General features: G+C 48.7%; 1 protein-coding gene across 2 annotated transcripts in view; it reads left to right on the forward strand.

The window, feature by feature from the left end:
- The window catches only part of LOC130367671 (DENN domain-containing protein 1B-like), a 72,642-nt gene continuing 55,511 nt past the window's right edge, over window positions 1-17,131 (forward strand). The window contains exon 1 of one of the 2 annotated variants that reach the window (XM_056570246.1): window positions 1-117. The gene's annotated coding sequence lies outside the window, so the exon portion shown is untranslated. Of the gene's footprint in view, window positions 118-16,363; window positions 16,432-17,131 lie in introns of those variants that run through there. The other variant, XM_056570245.1, reaches the window with a different exon arrangement.

The following is a 17,131-nucleotide window of genomic DNA, read 5'->3' on the forward strand; positions in this document are numbered from 1 at the left end:
CGGACAGCCGTTGATGCCGGGAGTTTATATTTTCCAACATCTGGAGGGCCACAATTTGAGACCACTGACTTAAATAGACTTTTACCTTTTGATCAACACAACATGTATAGAACTTTTGTAAGCGCAAAATACCTTTTATTGTGACACAAAGAAAAATGGGAACAAAAAAAAGTTGACATCTGTTGGATGAAAAATTATTCAGCAAATCCCCCCCCCCCCCCCCCCGAGTCAATACTTGGTAGAGCCACCATTCTCTAGACTTAGGCTGGGTTCACACCACGTTTTGTTCATATGGGGACCAGATCTGGCTGGGGGATGGGAAAACCAGGCGCTCCAGTACCCCAGCCGGACCCATCCCGCATCTCATTAATTTGAATGAGCCAAAGGGGGGCCAGTTAGTGACTCTGAACGGCTCATTTTTGCCCTCTATCCGGTTTTGTGACCGGACCTAAAACCGTAGTATACGGATCCGGTGACCGTATGAACAAACCGTGGTGTGAATGTGTACTGTCCCAGTACAGGACATAGTTCTGTACTACCCTTAGGCCCTGTCAGGTTGAGACCCTCAGTGACCTGGGGGCTACCCTGCAGGGTCTCCCCCTGTTGTTCCAGAATGTTGTCTATATCACTTTAATGCCTAGACAGTATCCTTATGTATAGGTAGTACAAAGGACCTGTGTAAGTCTGTCACATGTTATGTTATGCAGTCACATGATTTGTTGTCACATGTTCTCCCAGAGAGCACCAGCTTAAAATATGACCCGCAGCTTAACCAATGGGCTTTAGTCCAGCCCCCCACTATATAAAGGGGCGGCCATTACAATTCACTCTCTTCCTTTACTGAGAACCAGCCACCAGAGATCTCAACTCATCTTATTCCAGTGATCAGCATCTGGAAGACCCCAAAAGCCTAAGTCATTCCAGTATGTCAAGCTAACTACAAGTATATTGGTCCAACAAGCTGCGAGGTCCTCTGGGTCCTGGCCTCCTCTCTATGAATTCTGACCTTAGCTGTGAAGATAATTCCATCCGTCTTATACTCAGTAAAGCCCCCGTTTGACCATAACTGGTTGTGGACTCTCATTTCACTACTAGCAACTGGGATAGCAGAGGAACCGGGCGTGTGGTGTTCCGGAACCCTAAAACCACACTGGCATCATGAACACTAGAGGTTAATAACATATTGCCCCTGGGGTTAATACCATCTGATCCCACCACTCACACCACTACACCCGTAGGTCTCCACAACCTTGGCGTCACGAACAGGATATGGGTGTGTGCCTTAACCACTCAGCCACCCAGTCAAATCAAGTCAGGCCACCCATCAATAGTATGGTGTGTGCCATATGCAGGTTGCCGCATGTCCTACCCCCCAAGTCTGAACTGTGTCTAATTGAAAATTGCATGCCTTTGCAAAAAAGTGTGCACCAGCAAAGTGTACAGGACTGTGTCATTGAAATAAGATATTGTGTTGGCGCTGAAGAAGTAGAGGGGGAGGTGAAAATTACAGTATTGTCAATGGTAAAGAAATCTGCAAAAGTTGGATTTACAATGTGCAAGATTAGAACAGAAGCCATGTTGCGCGCCAAAATGTCTGTTGTACCTGCAAGGGTTAAAGATGTGCTGGAAAAGCATGCAAAAGGTTCCTGCCAGAGCCAGCGTCCCGTCCCCGGGTGTGGAAACAATGTCGTGGTGTCCAGCCCAAAATGGAGCTTGAAAGGTCCGCCCCTTGTTGCCAGGGGGGGCGGATGAAGAGGTCCTATATTGTGTTATCAATGTCAAATGTCAAATAAAATGTATAAAGTTATTGTACACTAAAAGTCAATGTGTACAGTCATTTATGATGTCTGGTTATCTCCTTACAGGGGTTTGTCCTGATACGGTCGGTAGGAGCACATGTCACCTCTTCACCAGCATCTTGTACATGTATAAAATAGTATGTATAGTACACTAAATTACACAGTCGTGTACACAATAAATGTACACATAGTTATGTACACACAAGTCAAGTATACCTCAGTCACATACAGTAGTACTGTATCACTCACAATACACAGTCTACTAACAGTCATATGTCAAATGTATACAATGTCATGTATCATTATGTTCGTGTGCAGGATACTTTCCTGGCCAGAAAGTACTCCTGATACTCACCTAAATGCAGGTAGTCAATACAAGGTAACGTGAATGTCAAAATGTTATCTAGCATAAATATGTCTAGAATAAACTAAAAATAGTGTTCTGGGGAGATGTGTTTTAAATGCCAAGGGACCCCAGTAGTCAAGGCATTGGGCAGAGAGCCTCAGGCAACCCAATCCAAAAATGTCTAAGTCTAAAGTTCTAAGTCTAGTCATGTATACAATGTCTAGTATATAGTCTAGTCATGTACAGTACATCATATACATTGTCAAAATGTTATGTTATGTCTAGTAAATTGTTATGTAATTCAGTAAGTGCAAATTCAAAGGTCCTTACAAGTAAAGTAAACTTATATGCACAAGTTGAATGTCATCTCTAATCCTGTTCAACCACAAGTCAGAGCGTGTATGGACAATTTATACAAAGACTCTAATGTTATCCGTTATTTCACCAGCCTGAAATGGACGTTTGTGTACTAAATGCCTCAGGACTGCATCTGGTCCTGTGGCCACTTTGTTCCTCAACCCTGACAGAACCTAGGTCAAGGACGACTTATGTTAAGTAGGGGGCTTTGTAATGTCCCAGTACAGGACATGGTCCTGTACTACCCTTAGGCCCTGTCAGGTTGAGACCCTCAGTGACCTGGGGGCTCCCCTGCAAGGTCTCCCCCTGTTGTTCCAGAATGTTGTGTTTATCACTTTAATGCCTACACAGTATCCTTATGTATAGGTAGTACAAAGGACCTGTGTAAGTCTGTCACGTGTTATGTTATGCAGTCACATGATTTGTTTTCACATGTTCTCCCAGAGAGCACCAGCTTAACTTATGACCCACAGCTTGACCAATGGGCTTTAGTCCAGCCCCCACTATATAAAGGGGCGGCCATTACAATTCACTCTCTTCCCTTACTGAGAACCAGCCACCAGAGATGTGATCAGCATCTGGAAGACCCCAAAAGCTACAGTCATTCCAGTAAGTCTCAAGTCTATGTCTGCTGTCAGTGAAACTAGTCAAGTCCTGCATATAGTCAAGTCCAATCTCGAGTCAAGTTAATTACAAGTATATTGGTCCAGCAAGCTGCGAGGTCCTTCTGAGTCCTGCCCACCTCTCTGGGAAATCTGGCCTTAGCTGGGAAGATAATTCCATCTGTCTTATACTCAGTAAAGCCTCCGTTTGACCATAACTGGTTGTGGACTCTGATTTCACTACTAGCAACTGGGATAGCGGAGGAACCGGGCGTGTGGTGTTCCGGAACCCTAAAACCACACTGGCGTCATGAACACTAGGAATTAATAACATCTTGCCCCCCGGGGTTAATAACATCTAATCCCACCACTCACACGGCTACAACCGTGGGTCACCACAAATGCACCCTTACAGCTGACGGTCTTTTGGGGTATGTTCTCCTCCAGCTTTATACATCCTGAGATGGAATTGTTTGTCCATTCTTCTTGGGAAACAGCTGAAGCTCAGTCAGATTGGATGGAGATGCCTTAGATTCTCAATTGGATTCAGGTCTGGGCTGTGACTGGGCCATTTTAGGACATTTCAGCATGCTTTGATGTAAACCATTCCATTATAGCTTTTTATTTCTTCGACCAAAACTCCTTCTTCCAAAACAAAGTGATGTCCAGCACAATCCTGATGCAATGCGATTTAAGGTTCAAACAGACATGGACGGTGCACAGGTGACTCGTTTCAGCCGCAATGGGTATGACTAAGGCAGCACATTGCGGCCGAAACACGTGACCTGTGCACCGTCCATGTCTGTTTGAACCTTAAATAAAATCGCATTGCATCGGGATTGCGCTGGACATCACTTTATTTTGGAGTTTATTATCCTGTGGAACTTAGGTCTGGTTCCATCCGAGTCGCAGCAAGTGGCGTATGTGGGTGAGCTGATTGACTCCTTCTTCCACATGTTTGCTGTGTTGGTCGTGCCACATTCTTTCTTTTATTCTTTTCACTCTCTGGATGAATTTTATGTTGCTCTGTGAGATGTCCAAAGCTTGGGATATTTTTTTTTACACCCTAATCCTGCTTTATACTTCTCTAAAACATTATGCCTGACCTTTTGGTGAGCTCCTTGGTCTTTGTGCTGCTAATTGTTCAGTATTGCTCTCTACCAAACTCTAGGCCTTCACAGTTCTTGTGTATTTGTATTGAGATTAAATTGGAGACAGGGGGACCCTATTTATTACTTAACGTGACTTGTGTAGGTAATTTGTAAGGGGTTTCACAGTCAGGTTTACAGTACAGAATTTCCGACCAGAATTCCACTCAGGAATTTCGGTCAGTAATTCTGCTACATGAAGGTTAACATGCAGGTGAATAGGTTTTCCATTAACCCATTCACATTGCGTAATTTTCTGGCCGGAATTTCCGATCTAATAATTCCGCCAAAACGTTGAACCTGCTCAATGTTCTGGCAGAATCCGCACCACAGACTTTGCCGTCTATTGGGACGGCAATGTCCATGCGTTCCTAGCGCATTTGGAATCTCAAGACATATTTTGTCCAGCCGAAAATTCGGAAGTGTGAACCCGGCCTGTGTATGTTCACACTATGGACTCTCCACCAGGTGATATTCTGAACAGAGACTGCTAAAATTCATGGGTGCTAGGACTGTGCAGACCAACATGTAGATTGTTTTGTAGGATCCAGAATTATGAATTTCTGTAATTCCAAATTGTTAATGAGTCAACGTAAAAAAAAAATCTTTTCACACCAATACTAAAATTATGCAAGAATTTCCAAGTAACATACATAATGTACATAACATATATCACACCAGCGATCTCTAGAGAACTTTCCAGAATCTTAATGACAAAAATAGCAACAAACATTTGAGTTATTCATTGTAAAGGATATGATGTTTTCTTGTATATGGGTGTGAATTTGCCACTGCGGGATATGTGGTCTAAAAGAGAGGAATGCTGTGGATGATGATCTTTGTACAGCGCTCCAGAATAAGTTGTCCCTATATAAACAAAGAAGGCATATATGGTAAAAATTTGATTTCTGTGGGAGACGCCACCTGCTGGTTCTATGTGGTAATTCTTTTTGAAATTTCTGCAATTCTTTTTGCTTACTTAATTGCTGTAAACTCGTGTTCTACAAATAAGGGGTTAATCCCAAGAATTACAAGACGTCCACTATCCATAGAGGCGCTGAACTTGGCTATCTTTGGAACTCCCTTAGTAAGCGCTGTGCTGCATGCTAGCTGGGAGTTGTAGTCCGCATTATTTGTCACATGGCAGGGTGGTGTAGCTAACCCGATGTTCTCTGTGAACCCAACAGCTTTCCCTGCTGCCCTATAAAAAGGCTCTCAGAGGCTGTTTTTGGGCAGTGTACCTCTTGGTGAGAGGTCGTTGACTGCTAGACATTCCTATATGATGCACTTGAAGACATCTAGTCAGTTCTGACCTCGCTGTTGAGGTGTTGGGGGCAGTGGTTATGGGAGGGCCTGCATGGCGAACAAGCTTTGGACAGCCCAGACAGACCACCAGTAGAGAGGATGGTTTAATCCACTGACAAGCACAAGCAGCTCTCACAGTTTCCTTGTCCACCATCCAGACACAGGTGAGCCCTTCATTTCACACCTCAGTGTCTTCATTACACCCCCCCCTGTCTCTTCTTTACACTCTCCTGTCTCTTCATTACACACCCCATCTCTTCATTACACTCCCCTGTCTCTTCTTTACACACCCCGTCTCGTTATAACACCCCACTTTTTCTTCATTACACCCCTGTCTCTTCATCACACACCCCTGTCTCTTCATTACACACTCCTTTCTCTTCATTACACCCCCATCTCATTATTACACCCCCCCCTTCTCTTCATCACACACACCCCTGTCTCTTTATTACACCCTTGTCTCTTCATTACACACACTTGTCTGTTCGTTACACACACGTTTTTTCATCACAAACCCCTGTTTCTTCATAATGCACCCCTGTCTCTTCATTACACCCTCTCTCTTTATTACCCCATCTTTTCATTACTCACCCATTTTTTTTCATTACACACCTATGTCTCTTCATTACACCCCCTGTCTATTCATTGCACAACCCAATCTCTTCATTACACACCCTTGTCTATTCATTGCATACCCCTATCTCTTCAATCCTCTTGCGACCCCCTTAGAGTAGTGGTCGACCATGGTGAGAGCATAAGTGTACCCGGACCGGGTAGGAGACAACTTGACATGGTCTAGGGCGACCAACTGGTTAGGCCTTTCACTCTGGATGGAATGGAGGGGGGCTCTTGCCTCTTTGCTCACGTTCTTGGTGATGTTGCAGACTGCATACTCACTGCACCATTGTTACGCCGAGCGCTCCGGGTCCCCGCTCCTCCCCGGAGCGCTCGCTTCTCTCTCGCTACCGCAGCGCTCCGGGCAGCTCCACTGACCCGGTGCGCTGCGATACCGTCTCCAGCCGGGATGCGATTCGCGATGCGGGTAGCGCCCGCTCGCGATGCGCATCCCGGCTCCCGTACCTGACTCGCTCTCCGTCTGTCCTGTCCCGGCGCGCGCGGCCCCGCTCCCTAGGGCGCGCGCGCGCCGGGTCTCTGCGATTTAAAGGGCCACTGCGCCGCTGATTGGCGCAGTGGTTCCAATTAGTGTGTTCACCTGTGCACTCCCTATTTATACCTCACTTCCCCTTCACTCCCTCGCCGGATCTTGTTGCCATTGTGCCAGTGAAAGCGTTTCCTTGTGTGTTCCTAGCCTGTGTTCCAGACCTCCTGCCGTTGCCCCCGACTACGATCCTTGCTGCCTGCCCCGACCTTCTGCTACGTCCGACCTTGCTTCTGTCTACTCCCTTGTACCGCGCCTATCTTCAGCAGTCAGAGAGGTTGAGCCGTTGCTAGTGGATACGACCTGGTCACTACCGCCGCAGCAAGACCATCCCGCTTTGCGGCGGGCTCTGGTGAAAACCAGTAGTGACTTAGAACCGATCCACTAGCACGGTCCACGCCAATCCCTCTCTGGCACAGAGGATCCACTACCTGCCAGCCGGCATCGTGACAGTAGATCCGGCCATGGATCCCGCTGAAGTTCCTCTGCCAGTTGTCGCCGACCTCACCACGGTGGTCGCCCAGCAGTCACAACAGATAGCGCAACAAGGCCAACAGCTGTCTCAACTGACCGTGATGCTACAGCAGCTACTACCACAGCTTCAGCAATCATCTCCTCCGCCAGCTCCTGCACCTCCTCCGCAGCGAGTGGCCGCTTCTGGTCTACGACTATCCTTGCCGGATAAATTTGATGGGGACTCTAAATTCTGCCGTGGCTTTCTTTCCCAATGTTCCCTGCACTTGGAGATGATGTCGGACCAGTTCCCTACTGAAAGGTCTAAGGTGGCTTTCGTAGTCAGCCTTCTGTCTGGAAAAGCTCTGTCATGGGCCACACCGCTCTGGGACCGCAATGACCCCGTCACTGCCTCTATACACTCCTTCTTCTCAGAAATTCGAAGTGTCTTTGAGGAACCTGCCCGAGCCTCTTCTGCTGAGACTGCCCTGTTGAACCTGGTCCAGGGTAATTCTTCCGTTGGCGAGTACGCCGTACAATTCCGTACTCTTGCTTCAGAATTATCCTGGAATAATGAGGCCCTCTGCGCGACCTTTAAAAAAGGCCTATCCAGCAACATTAAAGATGTTCTGGCCGCACGAGAAATCCCTGCTAACCTACATGAACTCATCCATCTTGCCACTCGCATTGACATGCGTTTTTCCGAAAGGCGTCAGGAGCTCCGCCAGGATATGGACTTTGTTCGCACAAGACGTTTTTTCTCCCCGGCTCCTCTCTCCTCTGGTCCCCTGCAATCCGTTTCTGTGCCTCCCGCCGTGGAGGCTATGCAGGTCGACCGGTCTCGCCTGACACCTCAAGAGAGGACACGACGCCGCATGGAGAATCTCTGTCTGTACTGTGCCAGTACCGAACACTTCCTGAAGGATTGTCCTATCCGTCCTCCCCGCCTGGAAAGACGTACGCTGACTCCGCACAAAGGTGAGACAGTCCTTGATGTCTACTCTGCTTCTCCACGTCTTACTGTGCCTGTGCGGATATCTGCCTCTGCCTTCTCCTTCTCTACTATGGCCTTCTTGGATTCCGGATCTGCAGGAAATTTTATTTTGGCCTCTCTCGTCAACAGGTTCAACATCCCAGTGACCAGTCTCGCCAGACCCCTCTACATCAATTGTGTAAACAATGAAAGATTGGATTGTACCATACGTTTCCGCACGGAGCCCCTTCTAATGTGCATCGGACCTCATCACGAGAAGATTGAATTTTTGGTCCTCCCCAATTGCACTTCCGAAATCCTCCTTGGACTACCCTGGCTCCAACTCCATTCCCCAACCCTGGATTGGTCCACTGGGGAGATCAAGAGTTGGGGGCCCTCTTGTTTCAAGGACTGCCTAAAACCGGTTCCCAGTACCCCTTGCCGTGACTCTGTGGTTCCCCCTGTAACCGGTCTCCCTAAGGCCTATATGGACTTTGCGGATGTTTTTTTCAAAAAACAAGCTGAGACTCTACCTCCTCACAGGCCTTATGATTGTCCTATTGACCTCCTCCCGGGCACTACTCCACCCCGGGGCAGAATCTATCCTCTGTCCGCCCCAGAGACTCTTGCTATGTCGGAGTACATCCAGGAAAATTTAAAAAAAGGCTTTATCCGTAAATCCTCCTCTCCTGCCGGAGCCGGATTTTTCTTTGTGTCCAAAAAAGATGGCTCTCTACGCCCTTGCATTGACTACCGCGGTCTTAATAAAATCACGATAAAGAACCGCTACCCTCTACCCCTCATCTCTGAACTCTTTGATCGCCTCCAAGGTGCCCACATCTTTACCAAACTGGACTTAAGAGGTGCTTATAATCTCATCCGCATCAGAGAGGGGGATGAATGGAAAACGGCATTTAACACTAGAGATGGACACTTTGAGTATCTGGTCATGCCCTTTGGCCTGTGCAACGCCCCTGCCGTCTTCCAAGACTTTGTTAATGAAATTTTTCGTGATCTCTTATACTCCTGTGTTGTTGTATATCTGGACGATATCCTGATTTTTTCTGCCAATCTAGAAGAACACCGCCAGCATGTCCGTATGGTTCTTCAGAGACTTCGTGACAATCAACTTTATGCCAAGATAGAGAAATGTCTGTTTGAATGCCAATCTCTTCCTTTCCTAGGATACTTGGTCTCTGGCCAGGGACTACAAATGGATCCAGACAAACTCTCTGCCGTCTTAGATTGGCCACGCCCCTCCGGACTCCGTGCTATCCAACGTTTTTTGGGGTTCGCCAATTATTACAGGCAATTTATTCCACATTTTTCTACCGTTGTGGCCCCTATCGTGGCTTTAACCAAAAAAAATGCCAATCCCAAGTCTTGGCCTCCTCAAGCGGAAGACGCCTTTAAACGGCTCAAGTCTGCCTTTTCTTCGGCTCCCGTGCTCTCCAGACCTGACCCATCTAAACCCTTCCTATTGGAGGTTGATGCCTCCTCTGTAGGAGCTGGAGCGGTCCTTCTACAAAAAAATTCTTCCGGGCATGCTGTTACTTGTGGTTTTTTTTCTAGGACCTTCTCTCCGGCGGAGAGGAACTACTCCATCGGGGATCGAGAGCTTCTAGCCATTAAATTAGCACTTGAGGAATGGAGGCATCTGCTGGAGGGATCAAGATTTCCTGTTATTATTTACACCGATCACAAGAACCTCTCCTATCTCCAGTCTGCCCAACGGCTGAATCCTCGCCAGGCCAGGTGGTCTCTGTTCTTTGCCCGATTTAATTTTGAAATTCACTTTCGGCCTGCCGATAAGAACATTAGGGCCGATGCTCTCTCTCGTTCCTCGGATGCCTCGGAAGTTGAACTCTCTCCGCAACACATCATTCCTCCTGACTGCCTGATCTCCACTTCTCCAGCCTCCATCAGGCAAACTCCTCCAGGAAAGACCTTCGTCTCTCCACGCCAACGCCTCGGAATCCTCAAATGGGGTCACTCCTCCCATCTCGCAGGTCATACAGGCATCAAGAAATCTGTGCAACTCATCTCTCGCTTCTATTGGTGGCCGACTCTGGAGACGGATGTCGTGGACTTTGTGCGAGCCTGCACTGTCTGTGCTCGGGATAAGACTCCTCGCCAGAAGCCCGCTGGTTTTCTTCATCCTCTGCCTGTCCCCGAACAGCCTTGGTCTCTGATTGGTATGGATTTTATTACAGACCTACCCCCATCCCGTGGCAACACTGTTGTTTGGGTGGTCGTTGATCGATTCTCCAAGATGGCACATTTCATCCCTCTTCCTGGTCTTCCTTCAGCGCCTCAGTTGGCTAAACAATTTTTTGTACACATTTTTCGTCTTCACGGGTTGCCCACACAAATAGTCTCGGATAGAGGCGTCCAATTCGTGTCAAAATTCTGGAGGGCTCTCTGTAAACAACTCAAGATTAAATTAAACTTTTCTTCTGCATATCATCCTCAATCCAATGGACAAGTAGAAAGAATTAACCAGGTCTTGGGTGATTATTTACGACATTTTGTTTCCTCCCGCCAGGATGATTGGGCTGATCTTCTACCATGGGCCGAATTCTCGTATAACTTTAGAGTCTCTGAATCTTCCTCCAAATCCCCATTTTTCGTGGTGTACGGCCGTCACCCTCTTCCCCCCCTCCCTACTCCCTTGCCCTCTGGTTTGCCCGCGGTAGATGAAGTGACTCGTGATCTTTCCACCATATGGAAAGAGACCCAAGTTTCTCTTTTACAGGCTTCATCTCGCATGAAAAAGTTTGCCGATAAGAAAAGAAGAGCTCCCCCCATTTTTGCTCCCGGAGACAAGGTATGGCTCTCCGCTAAATATGTCCGCTTTCGTGTCCCCAGTTACAAACTGGGTCCACGCTATCTTGGTCCCTTCAAAGTCTTGTGCCAAATTAATCCTGTCTCTTACAAACTTCTTCTTCCTCCTTCTCTCCGTATTCCTAATGCCTTTCATGTCTCTCTTCTTAAACCACTAATCATCAACCGTTTCTCTCCCAAATTAGTTTCTCCCACTCCTGTCTCCGGTTCTTCTGACGTCTTCTCAGTGAAAGAGATACTGGCCTCCAAGACGGTCAGAGGAAAAAAGTTCTTTTTGGTGGATTGGGAGGGCTGTGGACCTGAAGAGAGATCCTGGGAACCTGAGGACAACATCCTAGACAAAAGTCTGCTCCTCAGGTTCTCAGGCTCTAAGAAGAGGGGGAGACCCAAGGGGGGGGGTACTGTTACGCCGAGCGCTCCGGGTCCCCGCTCCTCCCCGGAGCGCTCGCTTCTCTCTCGCTACCGCAGCGCTCCGGGCAGCTCCACTGACCCGGTGCGCTGCGATACCGTCTCCAGCCGGGATGCGATTCGCGATGCGGGTAGCGCCCGCTCGCGATGCGCATCCCGGCTCCCGTACCTGACTCGCTCTCCGTCTGTCCTGTCCCGGCGCGCGCGGCCCCGCTCCCTAGGGCGCGCGCGCGCCGGGTCTCTGCGATTTAAAGGGCCACTGCGCCGCTGATTGGCGCAGTGGTTCCAATTAGTGTGTTCACCTGTGCACTCCCTATTTATACCTCACTTCCCCTTCACTCCCTCGCCGGATCTTGTTGCCATTGTGCCAGTGAAAGCGTTTCCTTGTGTGTTCCTAGCCTGTGTTCCAGACCTCCTGCCGTTGCCCCCGACTACGATCCTTGCTGCCTGCCCCGACCTTCTGCTACGTCCGACCTTGCTTCTGTCTACTCCCTTGTACCGCGCCTATCTTCAGCAGTCAGAGAGGTTGAGCCGTTGCTAGTGGATACGACCTGGTCACTACCGCCGCAGCAAGACCATCCCGCTTTGCGGCGGGCTCTGGTGAAAACCAGTAGTGACTTAGAACCGATCCACTAGCACGGTCCACGCCAATCCCTCTCTGGCACAGAGGATCCACTACCTGCACTTAAAATGTTCTTTATCTCAATATTCATTCATATACAAACTTGCAATGAGATATACAGAACATAATCACCCGGTGCTCAATGAACTGTTCAGAGATCAATCCACTCGGTGTCTTCAGAACTCTCCATCCGAGACTTGCTGCTTGTTGGACGGTAAGTTCCTGGCCATGTGGACGATCATCCGAAACAGTACATCGGTGTTGGCATTTGACTTTCCGCTTCTGTACTTGATGGTAAAGTTGTAGTTGGCCAATCTGGAGGTCTAACACTGCTTAATGGAACCCAATTTGGCAGTATTCAGATGGGCCGATGGGTTATTATCCGTGTAGACAGTGAATGGTGGGGCAGCCAAATAGTCCTTAAAATTTTCAGTCACGGCCCATACAAGGGAGAGGAGTTCCAGCTTTAAGGAGCTGTAGTTTGCATCATTCTTCTCTGCTCCTCGCAGGTTACAACTAGCATAGGCTATCACTTGCTCTTGCCCTTTTTGGACTTGGGACAGGACAGCTCCCAGACCTTCTAAGCTGGCATCAGTATACAACCGGAACGGCTGACTGTAGTCTGGATACGCCAGGCTGGGTGGTTCTATCAACAGGTGTTTAAGAGCTCGGAATGCTGTCTCTTGCTCTTCAGCCCCTTCAACAGGTAGTCTTCCAATGTAGTTCTCCTTTGCCATACCCCTGAGGAGAGCTGTGAGCGAAGTGGGGAATGAAGCGCCGGTAGTAGCTGGCAAATCCCAGGAAGCTCCTGATATCTTTCACCGTGCGCAGGGTAGGTCAGTTCTTGATGATCTCCACCTTCTCAGGATTAGGCTGGACTCCCTCAGCGCTGACAACCTGACCTAGGTAGTGTACTTGAGGTTTAAGCAGATGACACTTTTACGGTTTAATCTTCAATCCATGCTTGATCAGGACTTGGAAGACGTCTGACAGAAGACTGAGGTGCTCGTGGTAGGACTTGGAATACATAATGACATCGTCCAGGTTCAATAGGGCACTTTGAAAATTTAGATGGCCTAGGCACCGCTCCATCAGACGCTGGAATGTAGCAGGGGTATTTCATAGCCCAAACGTTATACTCTTAAACTCAAACAGTCCCATGGGTGTCACAAAGGCGGTCTATTCTTGGTCGTCCGCGTCAATAGGCACTTGCCAATATCGACTGGTTAAGTCCAGAGTGGAGAAGTAAGCAGCCCACCTGAGGGCTATAAATGACTCTTCAATTCTGGGTAGAGGATAAGCATCTTTGTGGATGACATTGTTCAACTTCCTGTAGTCAATACAAAAGCCAATAGTTCGATCTTTTTTCTTGACCAACACGAGGGGCGCCGCCCAGGGATTCTGACTCTCTTGAATGACATCCGCCTCTTTCATGTCGGCCAGCATCTTCTTGACAGTCTGATACATGCCTGGTGCGACTGGACGGTGTCTTTCTTTAAAAGGTGAGCTGTCCCTGGTGAGAATTCTGTGCTGGATCATGGATGTACGCCCAAAGTCCGTGGGGTGTTTACTGAAAGTCTCGTGGTTCCTTCTAGCAATGTTGATGACTCCTTTGACTTGATCCCTTGGGGTAGTCTCGTCTCCTACTTGGAGTTGCGCCCACCAGGGCTCAGGAGTACTTGCACCGGATACTTCAGCTACTTGGGCCGCACGCTGTCGGGCCACCTTGCGTTCTGTTAGAATGTCCCTTGACTCTAGAAGACACCCGGGCAACTGGGTTGTACTTAGGTAACACAGTAGCGGCGTCAGACAGATAGACCAACCGGACGGGGACTCTCCCGTTGGTAACCGTGACAAGACTTCTCGCAGCTCGTACAAGGGGATGATCTTCCAGCTGCATAGACTCCAGCAGGGCTTGATAGTCCTTGTCCCTTACTCCAGGATGACCTGGGCACCAGATGATGGTCTCGGTATTGGGTTGTAGGGTCACCAACCTGATATCTTGGACTCGTACCCTGCAGATTTTACCTTGTTGGTTGGCAAACTTCTGCTCCCCAGTAGAAGTTTCAAGTGGTGCTGCGCAGCCCTTCTGACCTGAGGGAGACATGTATGGGAGAGAGGCATGCAAGGAATCTAGTATGTCAGAGAAACAGTTTTTCATGATATTCATCCCCAGTATAAACTCAGCAGACCCTTTATCAGACACATTAGTTACAATCACTCCCTGCCCTCTAAGTTAATGTTCTCCCAACTGAATGGTTGGTTCCCAATATCCAAGCCTGGGTATTGGTTTCCCGTTACCTGTCAATACTCTAAAATCAACATCATCGGGTTCACACAATAAATTGTCATTCCAGTGCGTATAGAAAACACTTTTAGGTATAGTAGACAATTGCGACCCTGTATCTATCAGCGCCTCCAACTGTACACCTTCTACAATAATCTTTACATAGGGGTAGGAGGCGACATAAAGTGAGAGTCCTGTCTTAGGTCGTTCAGGGTTTGGACCTGATGACTGTTTTCCTGAGGGCCGGTCCGCGACCTCAGGGGAAACCCGTTTAAATCCCAACACTGCATTTTCCAATGTCCCGGTTTATTGCAATAGGTACAAAAGAGTCTTTGAGTCCCCGAGGGCCTATTAGATGGAGGATTGCTAGGGGTTAAAATTGCGGGGAGCAGGAGCGGGTTTCCTAGGCATGGGCGGTTCATGGTCAGGTGGAGCTGCCCGGGTTGCAAGCTCCTTCACCGCCTTAGTCAATTGTTCGATGTCCTGCTTCACACTGTAATTCTGAGGTTGTAGTTGTTACGTTATGCGCTCCGGCCGCACAAGCTGGCCGTGAGCGCATGGTCCCCTTACCTGCTGTAGCCCCAGTCCGTCACTCTCTGGGTGTTTCTCCTGCCTCCGCCTCTGTTTCTCTGCTCCAGCGTGTGTGCCCCCCGTCCCCTAGGGCGCACACGCCAGGACTTAAAGATTTAAAGGGCCAGCAGCACCTTAGACTCCGCTCCCTGGTACGGTCCAAGTCATCTGCCACACAGGTCCAGCGGATCCACATCCACCGAAGTTCCTGTCTTCAGAAACGTGAGTGTTAGTAACCGGCAAGGTAGGTGGCACTGGGACGGGGTATGGTGATGGAGGTGGTATGGGCCTAGCTACCGCACCTAGTGGCTCTGGGACAGGTGCGCAAACTCCCTCTGACTCAGTCCCAGACTCAATCCCTTGAACAGCTAGTCTTAAAAGCAGGGAAGGACAGACTGCGGTTTTGGACTGCTAACATTCTCAACTGGGCTTTGTCCCACTTATTATGAGCTCCATCAATAAATCTATCAATCAATACCTTGTTGCCCTGCTCGGGAGTTATGCCAACTAGTTTTTGAGCAGTCTCTAGGGAATTCTGTAGGGCTACGGCATAAGCTCTTAAAGTCTCACCTGGCTTTTGTTACCTCTTGTCATACAACCGGAGATGTACCTCTGATGGCGAATGTGACTCAAATACCTGGTAGAGTCCTTCAAAGATCTGCGCTACAGTCGCCTTCTCGGAGGCTGGCCAGGTGCGGACTTTCTCCAGTGCTGGTCCCTGTAGTTGTCCTGTGAGCAACTGTTGATTAGGAGGGAGAGAATAAAAGACAAACAAACTATGGATCCTCTCCTTGAAATCCCTCAGGGTGAAGTGGTCTCCATTATAGGTAGGGAGGACAGGATTCCCCATGAATACCGGTGCTGATGCTGGAACACCCAGGTTGTTGATGTGGACTACAGGCAGGATTGGTGGCATTTCGGCCACTGGGGCAACAGATGATCCAGCTGCTGGAGATGAGGGGGCACTGTCGCCTGGTTGATCTGGAGAGCTGGGTGCCGACATCTTGTAGACTTTTTGAGTGAGCTGTCACCTTAAGAAGAATTGAGTGCGCTGTCACTTTAAGATGAATTGAGTGCACTGGCTCTTTAGGATAATTTGAGTGTGCTGTCACTTTAAGATGATTTGAGTGCGCTGGCCTTTTAAGATAATTTAGTGCGCTGTCGCTTTAAGATGCTTGGTGATATGCTGCAGTGAGTTAAACTTGACTGACTGGGACCTCTGAGTGGCGCTCCTCCACTATGTGGCACGTACCCAATAAAGCTACTGGGCACTAGGGGGTTAATGTGACTCGCCACCAGTTGCTGAGGGAGATTGTTGTTTTTTGCAGAGTCTGCGCTGCAACGGGTGCTTGACTATAAACCGCAGAGCCGGACGCAGCCGCCGGACTTCCAATATGGCTGCGCCCAGGGGACTACCTGTTTTGGTCCGGTCGGGAAAGTCTTCTTCTGTGCAACAGATCCTTAGTTCCTCCTAGCAACACTGAAGAGGCGTCACCGCTGGGGACTGATGGAGCTGCGATCGCTTGCGCGCGCGGGAAGACCAGATTAACTCTTTCAGGTACTGATTTCTCACACTGCACAGTGACACTTAACAGTCTTTCCTTCACCTCCCCCCTATTTCACAGGTGCCGCTAATAAATGCTTTGCAATGACAACAGTCCTGTACACTTTTTCTGGCGCAAATTCTATCACATCGGCATGTGACTATTACAGACACTCTAGGACACTTCAGACTAGGGGGGAGGACTTGTGGCTTGTGGTAAATGGCGCACACCCGTATCCTGTTCGTAGGACACCAAAAAGTTATGGTGTCGGGTGTGAGGTGCAGGTAGATGCAGGACAGATGTTATGGCCCAAGGGGCAGATGGTATTAACCCCTTTTTGTCATGATGCCAGGGCGTGGTTTAGCTGTAACCACCCAAAGGTAATTCCGCTGATCCTGGGTTAGGCAGGGGCAATAAACACACCAACACCAGATTAAGGGTTACAGCAGCTTTACTGAGGTAAAACAGGTGATACAGTCTTTGCAGTACAGTCAAATATCCCAGGGAGGTGACCAGTGACACAGAGGGACCTCGAAGGCTTGCTGGGACTTGCAGTAGTTAGACTGTCTTTAGTGCAGGCCACAATGAATACAGATGGACTTGACTTGACAGAGACGGTGACTAACAATAAGATGACTGAGGACCGACTTGTGGCTGCCGGACTTTAGGCTTGAGGCCTCCAATGCTCTGGACACAGACACTGAGATGACTGCA

The sequence above is a fragment of the Hyla sarda genome, chromosome 4 (assembly GCF_029499605.1).
Source record: "Hyla sarda isolate aHylSar1 chromosome 4, aHylSar1.hap1, whole genome shotgun sequence".
Classification (NCBI taxonomy): Eukaryota; Metazoa; Chordata; class Amphibia; order Anura; family Hylidae; genus Hyla; species Hyla sarda.